General features: G+C 37.0%; 1 protein-coding gene across 6 annotated transcripts in view; it reads left to right on the top strand.

Annotated features, from left to right (window-relative positions):
- LINGO2 (leucine rich repeat and Ig domain containing 2) overlaps positions 1-18,737 on the top strand; it is a 565,281-nt gene that overhangs the window by 336,514 nt on the left and 210,030 nt on the right. The window contains exon 1 of one of the 6 annotated variants that reach the window (XM_030004183.1): positions 4,955-4,992. The exons of the other annotated variants lie outside the window; for them this stretch is intronic. The gene's annotated coding sequence lies outside the window, so the exon portion shown is untranslated. Of the gene's footprint in view, positions 1-4,954; positions 4,993-18,737 lie in introns of those variants that run through there. 6 annotated transcript variants of the gene reach the window in all.

Raw genomic sequence — 18,737 nt, 5'->3', positions numbered from 1 at the left:
AGGCTGGAGGGCAGCCCCATGGAAAGAGAGCTGGGGTTTTATGTTGATGGAAAGTTGAATATGAGTCAACAGTGTGTCCTGGCAGTCAAAAGGGCCAACAGTGACCTGTGGTGCATCAAGCACAGCATAGCTAGCCGGTCAAGGGAGGTGATTGTCCCACTTTGTACTGCACTGGTGCAGCCCCACCTTGAGTCCTCTGTGCAATTTGGGGCACCTCAATATAAGATAGACATCAAATTATGAGTGTGTCCAAAGGAGGGCAACCAAGATGGTGAAAGGCCTCGAGGGCAACACTTAAAAGGAGTGGCTGAAGTCACTTGGTTTGTTCAGCTTGGAGAAGGCCGAGGGGTGACCTCATCACAGTCTACAACTTCCTCAAGGAGGGTAGTGGAGAGGGAGGTGCTGATCTCCTCTCTCTGGTGACCAGCGATAGGACACGAGGAGATGGAATGAAGCTGCATCAGGGGAACTTCAGACTGGACATTAGGAAAAGGTTCTTCACTGAAAGGGTGGTAGGTCACTGGAACAGGCTCCCCAGGTAATTTGTCACGGCACCAAGCCTGTTCAAGGAGCATCTGGACAATGCTCTTAGTCATATGGTTTAGTTTTAGGTAGTGCTGAGAGGAGCAGGGAATTGGACTCAAGGATCCTCATGGATCCCTTCCAACTGGAGATGTTCTACGATTCTATGATTCTATTGTACAAGCTCAGCTACAGAAGAAATATAACCTCAGGAATCTCAAAAGCAATGCACAAAGTTGAAACTATGTACTCTGAAATCAAATGGGAGACCATGCCTAATAAGTATGACCACTTCCACACGTGTTCAGTCCAACCTCAATAAATCTAAATGTAGTCACCCATGCTAAAAAGGTGGTAGAATGCACTGGTGCTGGAAATCTCCCAGGATGTAGTAATTTACACTAAGAAGGATGTTTGAGTATGGTAAATATTGAAGTTTAGACAATGCAATGGCAGACAATAAGCAAGTGCTGGTTTGGGTTTTGAGATTATTATTAGCATGCAATGGATATCTTATGTAGAATGAATACACCAAACATCCATCTAAACTTTTATTTAAATGGTCTCTTTGAAGCAAAGTGTCTTCCCAAGCCAATATACTTTATTAAAAACAAGTATGAGTGTGTCAAAATTCTATTGCAGCTTGGCTAGCGTATCAAACTGTGTCAGCTATATTGACCTTCTTCTATATCTGTTGAAGCTGATATTAATTTATTCAATTGAGATAATAAAGATATAGCATGGAAAACAGTTGCTATTGATACCAACAGAACCCTTGCTACCAACCCTATTTGCCGCTGTTACCTGGCAGCACTGCTATGGGCTTTAATGGATTTCCAGCCAGAGTGCATGTCAGTACAGACAGAAGGTAGTTTGCCACATCACTGCAAACAGATTACATAATGGAATGTGATGCTTATGCCTAATTGTCATATTTAACTTAAAAAAAAAGTAAAAAACTTAAGCTTCTGCAGAAAGGGGTCTCTTGTTCTTTAAATAGAATAATTTCTTTGCTGAGCTAGTGAAAATGCAACATTTGCTCCTCAAATCTGTCCTCTTCAACATGGTGGTTTCTATAATGTTTACTTTGCCCCATCTGCAATAGGAAGTGTTTCTCCTGGGAATATCCAGGAGGACACAATATACAAACATAATTGAAAGATTTTTTAGGGTTTTTTAAGTTGATATGTGAAAAATGCACTCATTAACAATGGATACAACTCAAATAAAGTATTTGTGGAGTACAGTGGAAGTCAAATCCATTTGTTTTAACTTTTCTGCATAGATCAGATTGTCTTTCCCAAAGCAAACAGCTATAAGACGACTTTTCTAGACTCAGCTAGGGAAAATATCTCGATTTTTTATTAAGAACTAGCTTGTATATTAATGCTTGTCTCACTGACAAGTTGCTGGTGTTTTATTATTTTTTTTTAAAAAGGTACTTTAAAAAAAAGATAAAAAGGGATGATTACATTTGTTCTCAGAACAAAGTCACTAGCAGCATTTCATATCAGTTTTAAGGTAACTGAGAGCGAGTGGATTGCAGTATTGTGTTAGACTTGTGTCTCCACCAGTAAGGCCTGTGGTTGGCAGAGACAGGTTTAGGAAAAGACACCTCACATTCAACTGCTATGACATTATCTGTCTTTTTTCTATATCACCCCACTACGCACTACCTATCTGTATAATCTTTCGATTAAGAGTTACCCGGATTTTGGTATTAAGTCTAAATTAAAGTCTACTTTAGCACATACAGTCTCAATTCAACAGTGTTAGCTTCAAACTGCCCAATTCCTTTTACAGGCTTACTTAATTTGCTATTTTCAGTGGTACATTAAGAAATTAATTAATTTTTTACTGTGTGTCAGAAAAAACACACTTTTATTTGTTTCAAATTTGCTGTCTTAGAATTTTCTGAAAGTCCCTTAGTTCTAATCTTACAGTTATCATACGTCACAATCTGGAACTTTTATCTTCCCAACACCAATTTATACTGATAGTAAAGGCTGATGGTAAACAAGAGCTGTTTGTAACTATGAACTGGGAAGTCTTAATTAAAATTATAGAAAAGTCTTCTGGTGTGATCAGTCATATTTATCTTTCTAGATGATATACCTTGGGCATTTTCAGAGCTCTTTAATTCTGTGTATGACCTTTTCAATCTCATGTCACGTTAGGCTCCCCAAAAATAAAAATACCCATTTCTTGACTATAAATCCACTGAATTGCATTTTAGCTATGTAGAATAGAATAACTCAGTATAAAAGGAATCCAGTGTAAATTCTTCCATTTTTGCCCTCTTCTGCATAATATTCAACATAAATTTACATTGTTTCTGGTTTTGTTTAGAATTTGGTTTTTTTGTTTTAAGACATAAAAAGAAATTGTTAATGAAGAAATGATAAATTTATTTTAGGACTTGTGTAACTATATGTACTTGTGTAACTATATGTAATATTCAAAAGAAGCATCTTTAGGATGAAGATAGGGAAGATGAAACAGGAAAGTGAAAACAAAAAGGAAAGGAGAAAAACTCCTAGCAAAGCAAAATAGCATCAAAAGAAAAGGAAAGTTGTTTGGGTTTTTTTTTTCATATAATTCATAGGTGCTCAATGATTGTAATTCCTGGAGATAGAAGGATAAGTTACATCATTTCTGAGCCCTTTTCAATCAAGCTAAAAAAATCTTAAACTCAATTCTTACACTGTTCAAGAAACAATCTGTGTTTAAAGCTTTCTGTCAAACACGGTGTATAAATATTATTTGTTAGATTCTGATAACAAACATTGACTTCTTTTATCAATTTGAGAAATTAGAAATGTATGGTATAGCTTTTCAAGGTAACTTTTGACTGCCAGGCTAAAAAACATGACCTGATTTGAGGTTTGGTCCAGAATATAACTCATTGTTAAAACATATGAAATGCATTTTTCTATAAATAGTAGAGATCAATTGTCTAACTGGTGAAGAGCTTGCATCCAGATTTCTGACTATCTAGAAAATTTCTAGTTGTAAAGTTTTCAGCTTTAATCTTTAAGCCTTACTACAGCCACATCTAAAATTCTGAATTAGCTAAATATAAAATATATGGTATCTCTAGTTCATTTTCAAGACAGTATTATGTTATCTTTCTATATATGTCAAACCAACAAACTTCTAAAGTGCTTTTGTGACATACATAGTAGAGTATGGGTATATAATGTATAATACACATATGTGTCATTTTAATCATATGATGAAGTAGAAAGCTGTATAGTAAAATTTCTCCATGCTGTGAAATGATCTGGTTAAATATTTTGCATTTCTTTTCTGTATAGCATTTATGTCTTTAAGGAAGATAGACTTGCCTAGATGAATATATTTGTGAGAGTTCAATGCTTCCGCAATTCAACAGAAGACTAATTTGCAGAACCTGCGAGAGAAAATTGTAAAGGCTGTGGCTAAAAAGGAAAATTATTGCCAATTTTTATGTCCAAATAAAATTCATTATTGAGTTTAGAGCCTAGTGATAGAGATAAATTTGATGCCTCTTCCTTTCTTGCCTGGCAAGGATGAAACCTGTACACCTGGAGGTCTTCAAAACCTGTCTGGACAAAGCTTTGAACAACCTGATCTAATCTGAAATTTTTAAGCAGAAGATTGAACTAATTACATCCAGAGGTCTCCTCAACATACATTTTTCTGTGAAAATAAGATTACCTTTTCTCCTATTCACTTGCCTCTCCCTGCCAGATATCTACACAGCACTGGTAACTTCTGCCACACTTAAAACAGTAAACAAATATTTATTTTTTTTTCTTATAATGATATGTATAAAATGTTATTGACTGGATACCACATAGTGTGATCCTGAAGATAATGGATTGTAGCTAGAAGGCAAAAAAGTAATCCAGAAACAGTCTCCAGATCTACATAAAGGCCAAAATTTACAGATTATTTAAATTCCAGATCAGTATAAATCAGTGTCTTTGAACTGAAATATTGAAACCATATTGATTTAAGATTTTGGACAGATTTGTAAAGTGAAAAAGGAAAAAGATTATTCATGTCTCTAGATTTGCTATCACCTTCAAAAATATAATGGAAGAAGAATAATGTTACCTACCCTGTTGATATATTCGCCCCAGGGAGGAGAATATGTCTTCACAAAATCACAGAAAGACTGGGTTTGGTGAAACCTCTTGACATGATCTGGTCCAAGACCCCAGCTCAAAGCAGGGCCATCTGGTACGTGTTGCCCAGTAGCATGTCCTGTAAAGTTTTGCAGTCTCCAGGGATGGAGACTCCACAGCCTCTCTGGGCAATGGGTTCCTGTGTTCAGACACCCTCACAGTAGAAAACAATTTTCTTGCGTACAAATGAAACTTCATGTGTTTTAATTTGTGCTTATTATCTCTTGTCCCATCAGTGGACACCACTGTGGAAGTCTGGTTGCCTCTTCAATCACCCCGTTCAGTTATTTATACACAGGTAAGATCCCCCTGAGCCTTCTCTTGTCCAGGATTAACAGTCTCATGTCTCTCAGGCTCTTCTCATATGACAGATGCTCCAGCCCTTTCATCTTCTTTGTAGGCTTCTGCTGGACTCACTCCAGTAAATTCACATCTTTCTTGTACTGGGGAAGCCAGAGCTGAACCCAGGGTTTAGCAGAGGGGAATAATCACCTCCCTCAACACTATTCCTAATGCAGTCCAGGCAGTTTCTTTAGCCTGCCTTGCTGCAAGCATGGCTCACGGTCAATTTGTCTACCAGGACCCCTCGTGTACAGGTGCATGGGGTTATTCCTCCCCATGTGCAGGGCTTTGCATTTCCTTTTATTGGCTTGTTTCTCCTGTCTGAACTTAGAATTTCATCTTACTAATTTCTTCTTCCTTTGTATCACTACATAGTGTCATCTTCTTCATTTGAAGAATGAAGATATTTAATTTTGTGAATGCATGACTTCTAAAAATGTAGTGCTTATGCATACTCTTCAGTGAATATTTTTAGAACCATCTTTTAGATGAAGGGAATCATGCATATACAAAATAGTGAGAATTTATGAAGTGTAAACCCTGTAATTTTAAATCTATCATTCAGTCTGAGTTCTTCACATCATAATGTCAGTGCTTAATAACAGGGTTGTTTATTCTCTGAGCAACGCTTAGAAGTGAGTGAGTGCTTGGGAATACCACCAAAATTAATGAAATGGTAGAAACTTCAATCTATAGGTGTTATAAATTGGTGTTAAGGTCAATGAAACACAATGCTTGTACCCAAAGAAGCTGTGGCTGACAATTCTGGTGTTTGTTGTTTTCTTTCTTTTTTCCCAGTTAAGATGAACAAAAAGAAAACACCCTGTAGGTTACATTTACAGAATTTTTCTAAAAGAATATTTTAATATTTAGAGGAGAAAGTTCAGCTTTTAAGACTTTCCAGAGTAAGCTTTGTGACTTCTGGGTGTTTTTCTCTTGTTTTGATTTTATAACAAAGTTTTTAACGTGCATTCCTCTTTTTAAAATCCAGTCCACAGACAATTTTTTGTAGACTTTGTTGCATTATCAAACCACGAGAAGCATGAAGGGACTTGGCTTTCAGAGGAAAGAAAAGAAAAAAAGAATGAGAGCTTTGTTGGTGGTTTCCTTAAATAATTTTTAGAAACAAAGTAGTACTTTCTATATTTGAATTTTTCCAGGAGGAGTAAACGGAAGTTCCATTAGTTAGGTGTTTTACGTGAGACAAAGTTGGCAATGCCTAGCACGTTAAGAAGTCTAATCTTGGGATGTGAACACACAGTAGTTTACCACTGCAATTATGAAGACGTAAAAACAGGTGGGGTGTGTATGTAGTGGCACAGAGAGGAAAGCAGGTTGCAAAACCCCTCCCAAAAAATGGACGTCCTGTGCTGAACTCTCAGTAGCAATGACTATACTGTTAGCAGAGATCAGGCCAGCTTGTTTCAATTCTGTGAGTGTGCATTCTTTGTTTCTCATTCCCTATAATTTCTTCATTGCAGTAAAGTAATTAGAGTAGCAGGGCTTTCTCTTCGATCTTAGTGTGTTAATCTGGAAAATAAAGTTAACTCAAAAAGACCTCTTTGTGTATCACTGCCCTCTTTTCTCAGGAAGACTGCAAGAAGAGTTTTGATGGATGGTTGAGTTTCATTCTCTCTCATGAGACCATTAAAAATGTTAATGTAAACCTTTTCAGATGTCTAAGAGACTAAGTCAGGAAAAGTAGGAGGGTGATACAGTGGGGGAGAGGGGAGAGAAAGGTTAAACTTATTTGTGAAATGCCAAGTTGTGAGCAATATGCTTTTGCTCAACAAATATAATGAACAATCTGGCATTTAGCTTGTGGAGAATACAGAACAGAAGAACAAAGGGCTTTGGGTATATATTTGTGCTAATCAATAAGGGAGTATCCTTTCTTGCTCTACGCAGTCTTCAAGCTAACAGATGTAACACAATTAAGTAAACTGTAGAATTTCTGTTCCTAATGTGTTCTGCTGGTCACCTTCCCATCTCTCTTTTTTAGAAATATGTATTTGAGAAATGAAACAGTCTGGTTCTTTAATGATATAACTTATCTTAGCCGAAACCTTTAGAAAACAGTAGTCAGAAAATATAAACCCATTACAAATACTATATAGTGATATAATAAAACCGACTAAACTAAGGATTTAGTTGAGGCATGGCTTTACTGGTGATTATGTCAATTTATATTCTTTGACTTTTCATTCCACTAATATCAAATGATTTGCTACTTTGGAAATACTACAATGAGAAGGGCTAGTCATATGGGAGTCACATTTGCTACCCAGAAGCTTCCTCACAGCTGACTCCTTTCCTCCCTCCATCTGCATTAAATGGCACATTCTACTGAAACGCAAAGAATTTCTGCAGCACTGTGTATTGCTACTTGTGAGCTGATAGGATATACACCTGCCTTTCTTTTCCCTGTCATATCTAGAGTGACATTGGTGAAGGAGATCTGGTAATGGTGTCTTCTAATAATGTCTGCTGAAGTAGAACCTAAGGTATGTATTGCTGAAATAAGTCAGTCATCTTTGCAAGCACCTTGTAACAGCTTGGGTCTTTGTTTTGTTTTGTTTTTTTTTTAACTTTGAGAAGACACTCAATAGAATGCAGTGATTCTACAGATTGTTTTTTGTAATACATATTTTGTGCCATGCCTGCCATACAAACATGCAATATCCAAGCCATTTGTTCTTTCAGAAAAGGAACTTATGAGTTGGAATGAAAACAAGAGTTATATTAATTCCTGCTGAAGTGTCATGTAAAGACAAAAGTAGACAGCTGATAATTTTAATCTTATTCTTTAATGCCTATCCTGCCTTGACGCACTATAGTTCAAATTGATAATACTCTGACAAGGGCAACAAACATATTTACTGACACGAATCATGCAGAGGGCAATTACAACAGGCATCAAATATACTAAAGAACGTCAGACAAAACTAAGTGAGAGGTGAGTAGCGTTACAAGAGCATTTTATATTTTATCCTTTTCTATTAGAAGGATACTTGATGAATATAAAAATATTTAGACTATACTTTGATTTGTGCTATTCATGTGAACAGCACCAAAAAACCCTGCTGTGGTTTTTACACATTCCCAGGGCTGAGTCAGTCAAAAGGAACTACCAGCTAATTACTGATTTCATATAATTACAGAATAAGGTAGGTTGGACAGGACTGCTGGAGTTCCTCTTGTCCAGCCTCCTGCTCAAAGCAGGTTCAGTTATACTGTGTTGCTCAGGGCCTTGTTTCATTAAGTTTTGAGCATCTCCAAGGATGGAGATGCCACAGCTTCCACGGACATCCTGTTCCAGTGTTTGGAAACCCTCATAGTGGTCAAAGAAGTTTTCCATTATATTGAGTCCAAATTTCACACATTCCAACCTGTTCTTGTTACCTCTCATCCTATTGCCCTGCACCTCCGAGAAGACACTGGCTTAATCTTCCTTATACATCCTGATTCCTCATCAGGTGGTTATAGCCAACAGCAGAATCTCACTTTAACCTCTTTATTAAGGCTGAAGAAACCCAGATCTCTCATCCACTTGCTCCAGCCCTGGCCATCATGGTGACCCACCACTGAACTCACTCCTGTACATCAGAGTCTGTCCTGTGCCAGGAGCCCAGACCTGGACCCTGTACTCCTCGTGTGGTCTCACCAGTGCTGAGCAGCAGGGCAGGATCAGTGCCTGGCCCTGCTGCTGTGCCTGTGCAAGTGCAGCTCCAGGTGCAGGGGCTGCTTTGCTGCCCAGGAGCACTGCTGCCTCCTGGCAACCTGATGCCCCCCAGGGCCTTTTCTGCAGAACTGCTGTGTAAGTGTTTATTTTTATAAAACCACAGATACATTTCAGCATCATGAAACAAGTTAAACTGGAAAAAAGAATCTGCTTTCTTAACTTAAGTTTCTGGAAATAAGAATCTACACTAGAAAAGTTCATATGCCTTACAAGGTGCTGTTAGGTCAGTTGAGACTGACTGGTCTCAATTGCTTTGTACCAAAGCCTATTATATTGTCTCCTGCTTGTGCTGGTTTTAGAAATAATGTCAATTTTAAGTCAGCCTGAATGTGGGATTTTCTTTCCTTTCTGTAAATGGGGTATATATGCTGTGAAAGAAATGTGTTCATTGTGTATTGTGTTTGCTGTTAAAGTACATCTTTCTTTTTTATTACATTGTTTATCCATTAAAGGGCAATAAGCTTCCCCTCACTTTGGATTTGATTATTAGGATTTTGTACTTCCCTGTCCATAAACACATCAATGCACAGAGGTTCAGCAGGATAAGTTTTAGTTGCCGTGATCTTTATCTCTGAATTCTGTTTCTGGCATAAGTGGATAGACAACAGAAGGGTAAAAAAGACAGACAATATACTTGATAATATCTTTGGTGAAGAGTGACCAGTGAGGTGGTCAGTGAAAAATAGGGAAATGATGCCTGTTTTGTTCAGTCCTTACTCTGTTACAGTCTAATGCATTTAGTTGGAGGAAAAAATGCTGCAGCCTCTCCAAGGCTACTTGTGGTCCTCTTGAAGGCAATTAACTACTGCTGTCAGACTTGAGTTCCCAGAAGAGCCAGTGCAGTGGTATTTTATTAATGATGCTCTGCAGTAAAAAGTGTAACGAATTGTGCTGTTTCATTAAACACAAAATCTTCTTGGTTGCTACGGGTATATGTTTCTCTAGTAAGCTGGTACTGAGAGTAACTACTTCATTGAATGTCCCTTCAATTTTTGTGTAACAGATGTGAATATATGTAAATAGGTATTTATAAATATACACAGCTAACATTTTTAAATTGCTTGTAAAAGTTGGATTAGTAAAAACAAATTTGGTCATTCATCTTACATATGGCATAACCAGGAGGCCTTCAGCGTTGAATTAAGTGCATTAAGCATCTTTATATTAAGTTGGTCCTTTTTTCCATTGCTTAATGTTTCTCTCCCAAAGAGAACTCAGGTTCTTGGACCTCTTTCATCTTTCTTACTACACTAAACCCAACCATACCAGGCCATTCCTACATAGACATCACTATTCTAGAAACAAGTGGTAGCTTTTACTTCTCTCCACTACTTGGCATCAGTAGAAACTATCAAATGAACAGGAAAGAGTGGTTCATACTCTACTGAGAAGAATTCTGAAGTCTAAGGCTACCAACTAAGTTGCTGTTTTCTGCTTTGGTACCCAGCTAATATTTCTTCAGTGATTAGGTTTAAATACACCAAAAGCATCGAGGAATCACCCTGTAAATTTTGGGCAAACACTGGGCACGATATTTATACGTTGCTGTTACAGATGCACACATAACCAAATCCAACAGGTGTTAAAACTCAGGTTTATTCTTCAGCAAAAGTTAGTTAGAAGTCCGGTAACATTTTATAAAACCACAGGCTCAATGATGTAAAGAGAATTAATACTACACGGCCGACTTAAGAATCCCCAAGATTTAAAGTGACGGCTCAAAACGCGCGTATCACTCCCCTAAAAGCTGAGGGCTCTCTCCCTCGAGGAGTTACCTCGGGCGGTGCCCCGGCCCGAGGGGGAGTCCCCGACTGCAGACCCGCTGCTCCGAGGAGGACTGACTCCAGCGTGTCCTCCGGCGGGACCCCGTTTATACCCCTGTCGAATCTGGCCTGTGGTCATTTAATTCTATTGGCCAGGAGGGTCACCTCGGTGTACCTGGCGCGTCTCGATTGGCCAGTTCAAATTTCAACCTGCAGCCTCCAGGGTTTCCTTCCCCTTCTCCCTGCCTGGAGAAGTTTCGTTTCCTGATGCCAGGAGGGGGGGGGGGGGGGGGGGGGGGGGGGGGCAGGGGGGAAGTGTGCTGCCACAGTTGCTTGATTATAAGAATATACATTTCTAGATTAGAAAGCTTTATATGACCCAGATGCTGAACAATAATTTCCTGTGCCCTCCATGGAGTGAGTCCAGGTACTGTGACACTGTTGAAGTTGTACTCTTCAGCACTAGAGAGGACAAGATTTGGGAAAACAGTGAGGTTTAAATCTCTGAGCATACCAAACTGCCCAGTTGCATGGGACTTTTTCAAGATGCAATTGGAAAAGTTGCTAGATAATCTCACTGAGGCTCCCTTTCCCATAAAACGCTGGACCAGATAATCTTTTGAGGTTTCTTCCAACCTGGGCTGGTCTATGGCTCTGTGATTCTATGACTTGCCTCCAGGTGCTGAGTGTGCAGATTGGAATAGGAAGGAGTAAGAGTGAGTCAAGCATTTGAGAAACATGTAGAAAAGTATCTACACAGGCAGATACAGACAACCTCAGGTTCACCCAAAAAGTCTGTTCCTCTCTAAAACTCAGTAGATGAATTATGATGAAGTCCAGTGTGTGTTTCTTATAGACTAGTCTGAAAAATTACATTGGAATACCATAGTAAGAGCATCACCTTAGCAATATGAGAGTTTCTTGTCATAAAATTTAGTATTTTCCCTCTTTTATGGACAGTCATGGCTTCTAATGATTTTCCCTTGAGAATTGGAGAGAGGTCAACAAATTCATGCCATATATATAAAGTCACCAGATGATAATTATATTCCTATGATTTAAGCTGCTTTCAGTGATGATGTGCTTTTTTTGGCAACAAAGAGAAGACACTATATTTTTTTTATTGCTTTTTCTTCCAAGAAAGCAACTGAGTAATCCCATTGAATTTTTAACCATTTTTGTGTCCTTAACCAGCTTTGTTGGATCAGAATAAGAAAGTTTTAACACTTTGTAGGATCAAGCCTGTCATTTTTGATGCATAGCTTTCAGGAACAAACTACGCACAGAAAGTGTTCTGCAGCAAACATTGGGTGCAGTCAGCAGTCAATGAACATGAATGCCACACCCTTTCAAATCCATGTAAACAGCAGCAGCGTTATGGAGTTGCTATTTCCAAACCTAATTACAAACATTCAAATATTTTTATTTTCAATCAATATGTCAGTGCCAAATGGGAATGGTTTTGTGTGATAAAGCATAGACTGTGGCTCCGGCTTTATAACTGTGTTTCACAACTTCCTTCACTGGTGTTTTCTATTGGAATAGTTTCAAATATTGTCCTGTGAATCCGGCAGAATTATTGTAAATGATAAACTTTGCTAAAATGTCTTTGTTATTTTTAAAACCTGTCTTCTTTTTTTTCTTCATTACTAATCATGACCAAAGGCTACATATCCATCTGTGTTTCACAATCAGCAGACAATCTTCTGAATTTCTTAGAAGCAGTAGATTTTACAGTATCTGTTAAAAAGGACCTTAGTGCGAGAGGGCTAGTGGAATGCACTGTATTAAAGACTCCAGGAGGTGAATACAAGAACAATATAAGAAATACACTGAGGATGCCAGCACACCTGGGAACAATATAATTATCAAACTGAACATGTTGCAATGCTAACTGTGTGGTCAGTGTGTTCTCTTTACAGCAGGAATATTGCATCAGCAGTACGATCAGAAAAAGAAAACTCCCTGAGGACTGGTTAGATCATCCACAAATTTCAGCTTGAACCTTTCTTGCTTTTTTAGAGGGGCGGGGGGGTGTTCTTCTTTCTTTTCTTTCTTTCTTGCTTGCTTGCTTTCTTTTTGTCTGTCTTTCATTCTTTCTTTCTTTCTTTCTCTTTCTTCATAAACATGCTGAATTAAAACTTCCATGATCTTTGGAACTAAAGAATGGGTATAAAAATTAATTCTGCTTATTTCTGAAACCACAAATAAGAGTAATATGAGAGTCATATAAGAGTAGAGTCATAGAAATTGACAGCTGGTATGATCAGAATGGCTTGCCATATGATCTGGGACTGTATCTCCTGCATTACTAGGAAACTGTACTATTTTTCAATCAACTGTTGTAATTGTATCAATATTCTTAAACTCTTCCTTTTTTCTTTAAAGATTGGCAGAAGATAGGATGTCATCACATTTCAATAATGTGATATATAGAACATCATGTGAAAAATTAATCCTTGTTAGTCATAATCTATAGCTTGTCATGTTGAATTATTCCTGAGATGAATTTGGCTCAACCATGGCTCCCTAAGTTTTTTACAGTATCTACTTAACACTGTCCAGGTAAACACAATGATAATGAGGCTTTCCACTAGAAAAATGAGTTTCTATTACACTACCCATCATCATAATTACAACCTAGATAACAAAGTGTTTATGTTATGGTCAGTTTTATAGTTTGCCCTTGAGGACCTGGACCTATCTGCAGTATATTGTTGAGACCTAGATGCCACACTGATTGTAAATCCCTTGTTATTACAAAGGACAAAGAACCCTACAATATGTCACCTAGGAAACTGATAATTTTATTTTATTTAAATTGGTAGTTCTTTATTCAAATTCATCCTGCTTCTCTTTATCAAAGACCTTCAGGGGACTCTGTATTAAGATCCTGGTGGCTTCAGTGATGTTTGTAGTGGAAAGACATACTTGATATTTAAAGCAGTCTGAGTTCCTCTTTGGATTTTTGCTAGATAATATTTGTTGTTGCCATTGAGGTGAGAAATTGTTCCAAATCTCCATGTGCCATTAGGCACTAAAAAAATTTCTTGCTTATTCTTTAAAATTTTCTGATCTTGTCCCATTCCTGCAAGTGTTATGATTTGCCCCTATTATGATTTGCCTGTGACATGAACCAGTTTTGTTAATTTTCTCAAATAATTTTTCAAACTAGTACTATTATGTTACCTGTGGCTTTCTGCATATCTTCAGCTTGCAGATGGCTGTATTCCTTGTAAAAGATGTAAAGATAGAAGTATTCCACTATTTGCTTTTTCTTTTTTTTTTTTAAATACAGTAAGAAAACATTAAAAAGTTTTCTTATGGAGGAAGGAAAGATAAAGATATAAGCAATATCAAAGAAATATGTTACTTGGAATGCAAGTAAGTATAGTCTAATAATCAGGAAACCTTGCTGTCGCGCTTTACTGTCGCGACAATCTAGGAGAAACGACGCATTGCCAGGGACTCGCCCTGGGGAGAAAATGGGCTAACACAGATACTGTGGATCAAGCGAGTTCTCCTTTTATTTGCTGTGTAACACTCGGTTATATACCATAGCCACTCCCTAAACCACCCCCCGTTAGACCGTGTAAGCATGACATGTTGCCTTGTGCAGTTTCCTCCCCTTTTTCCTCCCACACCTTGCCCTTAAGAAGTTTACCTGAGCAAAGGATATGCTAGTCCAGGTTCCTTGGTCAGTATCAGTAGGGTTTTTTTGTTGATAATGAAGGATAACCACATATATTTGTTGAATTTCTGCATGCATATGGCAAAATCAATTAGAATTTACTATTAAAAACTTGAAAAAAATATGATTTTCCAGTACATTTTTTATGTCGCTCCTAAACAAGTTTGCTTCCAAATGGATACTGGCTTCTGAAACAGATTGTAAATACAGAACAAACATGCTCTCCTCCTGGAACTAGATGTTTTTCTGCCAATAGGCCAGAGTCCTGAGCTCACCAAGCTGTGTAGTGTTGGTATTTCATGTGCTGACAACATACCTTGCATGGAAAAGGATACTATATCATTTTATTTCCTTTCATCGTAGAAAAAAATGGTAGGAAATTGTGCTTCCAACAAATGTACAGAAGGAGCACTGTATCCATGTACACTCACAAAGTCAATAGTGAAGGTGACTTGAGAATTACAAGAATTACACTGGTCAGTCACATCCAAAACTACAAAGTCTCAAGTAATTATAGATGGGAACAAAAGTACATGGTAAGAATACATGGCCAGGGATATACTACTGTGTTCTGTTCAGGCTCATTTCAAAGTGTAGGAGAGACAGCTGATGTCTGAGACTAGTAGATCAAAGAAAGCTGGTGGAGGCAAAGTGTAATGGACATTCCACTACTATTCTCTAATACCAATCTTTGTGAATAAAAAATATTTTTTGTGAATACTGCACACTAACAGCCCTGAAAAACATATTAGTTAATCTAAAAAAACTGAAAACATATTAGTTAATCTAAAAATCATATCAATTACAAAAATAAAGGTCAGGTCCCCTGATAATTTTAATTGCTTGAGCAATCATTACTCTTGGAACTAGTTCTAAAAAGTGGAAGTAACTAGTTTAGTGGAAAAAGAAAGAAAAGTTCATAGAATGGAGATCAGTTCATGAAAACAGTAAAAAAAAAAATTCATTGGAAAACCCTGCACTAAACAATCACAAATTAGTGATTCATCTGATTATTTCAAGACATTGAAAGAAATTCTTGTTGTGAGGGCTGCTGTGGAGTTAAATTGGTATAACTCATCTGAATAGGTCCAAAACTTAGAGACATGAAAATGAAAATGAAAAAACTGAATCACAAAGTGATGAATTCTTCCTTTTGTGATTTAGGAACTGTTTATTTAGAACTATATCTGTCTAACAACAGTCTTAAGTAGCAACTTATAATAACTTTTTGAACTCTGAATTTTGAGTGTAATAAAACTTGATAAATTCCCTATATTAATTTCTATTAATATATACGTATTAAATATTTATGTTAAATGGAGTTCTAAAGATTAAAAATTAACTTCTAGCACTTAAGACCTTTTGAATAAAATTTTTCAGAGAAAATGTGGTACTTTTTTTTCCATTACAAGGGATTATCTTGAGATAAAAGCATTTTGTAATATCTGTCAGAAAAGCTTTACGGAAAAATACCAGAAATATTGAAATACAAAAGCAAGATTTTAATTCCGAAATTACTTTTCCTTTCAAGTGTTTTATATGAACATGGCAGTAATGTGTGTTTCTTGCATCAATATACATGAGTGCAATTATCTGTATTTTATCTGGTCAAATACACTTGAAAACATATAGACTGTATTATATTCTTTAAAAACTCTTCATGCCATTTGTGCAATGTAGGAAAGACCTAAGGACATGAATTACATCTCTGCTCACTCTAGTACCCTTTGATAACTGCTAGACTGGGAGAAAAAGTGACTTCAAAGTGAATAGAAGTTAGTTAAAAAGGTTCAAAAATGCCACCCATTCTTATCTGCAACTCCTATGTGGCCTTCTGTCCTTGTATTATCCTTTAGCAGAGTTGCTGTAAAATCTACTTTGTTTTCTGTTCATCTTTCAGCAGAAAGTAAGTATGTGGTATGTGATGCATGTTATTTCAAAAGTGCATTCCCATAATCTATCATCATATAATTACCTTGCTTTGGCTGTAACAGAGTTAACACTTAACAAGACTAGCAAGCCTTAATCCTGTCATTGCACCTACTCTTGCAACTGGCTACCCAGGACATTCTTAGATAGTGCTCTTCATCTGTGGCTGTCTTGCCATATGAGAGTATCAATTAGCTGCAACACAGGTATTGTTATACCATTCTGTAGATCAATGAACTGAGCCACAAAAAAGTGACATAATGTGCTAAAGGTCGTGTGTGAGTAGCAGTGGCAGAACTGAAAACAAAATTCCAGGTTCCAATGCTAAAAACTAAGTTACTTTGAGAAAAATCCTTCCAGTAGAAGAAGGGTGTAATGAACTTATGTGGTATTTATGAAAAAAAAGTAGAAAAGATGCTTGATTGTCTCAGATGACTCATACTTCAGATCTACCCTGTGACATACAGTTGAGCTCTTTTATGCCATTTTAAATTGAACTGAAATATACTTATGTATGTGTATATATATTTGTATCTAATATATATCCCATATATATGTGTGTATGTATATTTCCTTCATGGGACAACTGTGTTTATTACACTTGTGTTTGTCATGGATATATAGTTTGGAAATGAGTAAGACCAGAATTGAGGGCTGACTGCCATATCATAGATAGCCCACAGAAATGTGTTTATTCTCCAAGATTCTGCGTTCTCACAGCAGATCAGAGGAAACTATTGATTTACATTAATTCAGTATTTGTTGTTTCATTTTGAGGTGTAACAATTGCAATTAAATTTGCTAGAACTGGGCAAAACTTCAGTTTTCTGGTAATTAAAAATTTCACTGAGAATTGGAAATAAAAATAGTCTGTGAATACATTAGTGCATCTTGGAGCTACCATCTTTCTTGTCTTAAGGTCGATTCTTGTCACTTTTTCGTTTTTCGCCTTTTTGATCCATTTGTTGTCTGTTCATTGTGCTGAAAGAGATGGATGATAATTCTGGGATTCATAATTTTACAGTGAAACCATATTGTGTTTTAAGAAATTCTGAAAGGTCTCTATGTACATTGAATCACATTCCTTCTGTACATTTTGTGGTTTTAGCATCCTGTATCTATAAGGATTTCCAATACATACAGTGTTTGTGACAATCTCTCTTGTGAGCAGTGACATTTTCTGCGTGTTAATCTTCTCTTCTCTTACTGGCTTCATTCTTTTTTTTTTTTTTTCCAGTCCCTTTCTTCTCTTTTTTTTTTCTGGTCATTCCTTTTTTTAAAATTTATTTAATTGGTACTATTTCTCTGAATTCTTCCCTACATTAGAATTTGAGTGGGGAAGGCAAGTTATTTGCTGTACCTGAACGGCAGTGCTTTTCTGAAGAAAGTTTTAGTACAAGTAGAAAGAATTATCTAAGTATTCAGTCTTGATACAGAAGGTCATGAAAGCACAGAACAGAAATGGTACAGGTAATGTCAATATTTATTTTTGCACTCATGGCATTATAAGATGTGAAAGTGGTAGCAGGGACAGCAGCCTCAAGAGAGTTACAGGAAGGTTTTGCCTGGTAATAGCTTATCTGCCCACACTCTAGGATACTGATATATATGGATGCAGTGCTCTATTTTATTTAATCTGTTTCAAGTGCTTGAAGCAGGTAGGTGACGTTATTAATTTTTCAGACTGTCCTTGTAGTTTATTGGTACTTATTTTAATATAGTTCTAGAAAGTAATATACTATAAATTTTCCCCACAGGTTAAAAAGCCCACAAAGGTGCTGTATGTTAGCTTTTTTTTTTTTTTCAATTTTCAGAACAATAGTAGTTTGGTGATGGCCTGAGTCTATTTTAGCAGAGAATGTTGTAGGGTGAATCGTTGTAGGCTAATATACTTCTTCTTATCATGTTTTGCAAAGGGTCTGCAGACTGCTATTTAATACCTTCATTCCTGTTCTTGTATGGTCTGTGTCAGTAGCTGGACAATTACCTTGAGTCATTTTGCAGATTTTAAACACCTCTCTAGCATTGCTTGTCTCACTCCTCTGCAGGATATACCTTAAGAGAGATTACCCACATTCCAACCTTCCTAATTATGACCTCATTCATCTTCTGGTTGGAGTAATCATAGTTGGGCATGGGAAAAAATGTTAGAAATAGCAGGTTATATACTTGGAGTTAAGCTTCTGCAATTGGTTTTCACTTTCTAGGGAAGAAAATAACAATCAGGATGCTCATTCTTTCATTTTTTTGGTCCCACTTGTTCTCTTTGTCTGTTCTCAGTGTCCTTTCTAATCTCAGCCTTCACCAACACCCAGATGCTTGTATCTTCCACCTACCTTAGCCTTGCTTGTTGCTTTTTTCTCCAAAGACATTGCTTATACTTCATCTTTTCTCCTTGATTTCTTCAGTTCATGTGTGAGTGTTTCTTCTTCACTTTTATCTCTCTTCTTCCTAATCTCTATTTATTCATGGTAGTTTGTGACAAGCTGCTATCTCGTGCCACATGTGGTTGACTGACAGCAATGACTATGCTTTGCTTGTTTCTGCCTCCCTATTTCATTCATTACTAAATAGCT

Source organism: Aquila chrysaetos, chromosome Z (assembly GCF_900496995.4).
Source record: "Aquila chrysaetos chrysaetos chromosome Z, bAquChr1.4, whole genome shotgun sequence".
NCBI classification, from domain to species: domain Eukaryota; kingdom Metazoa; phylum Chordata; class Aves; order Accipitriformes; family Accipitridae; genus Aquila; species Aquila chrysaetos.
Note: the sequence above shows the minus strand (reverse complement) of the source record. Positions and strands in the feature narration are given on the sequence as shown.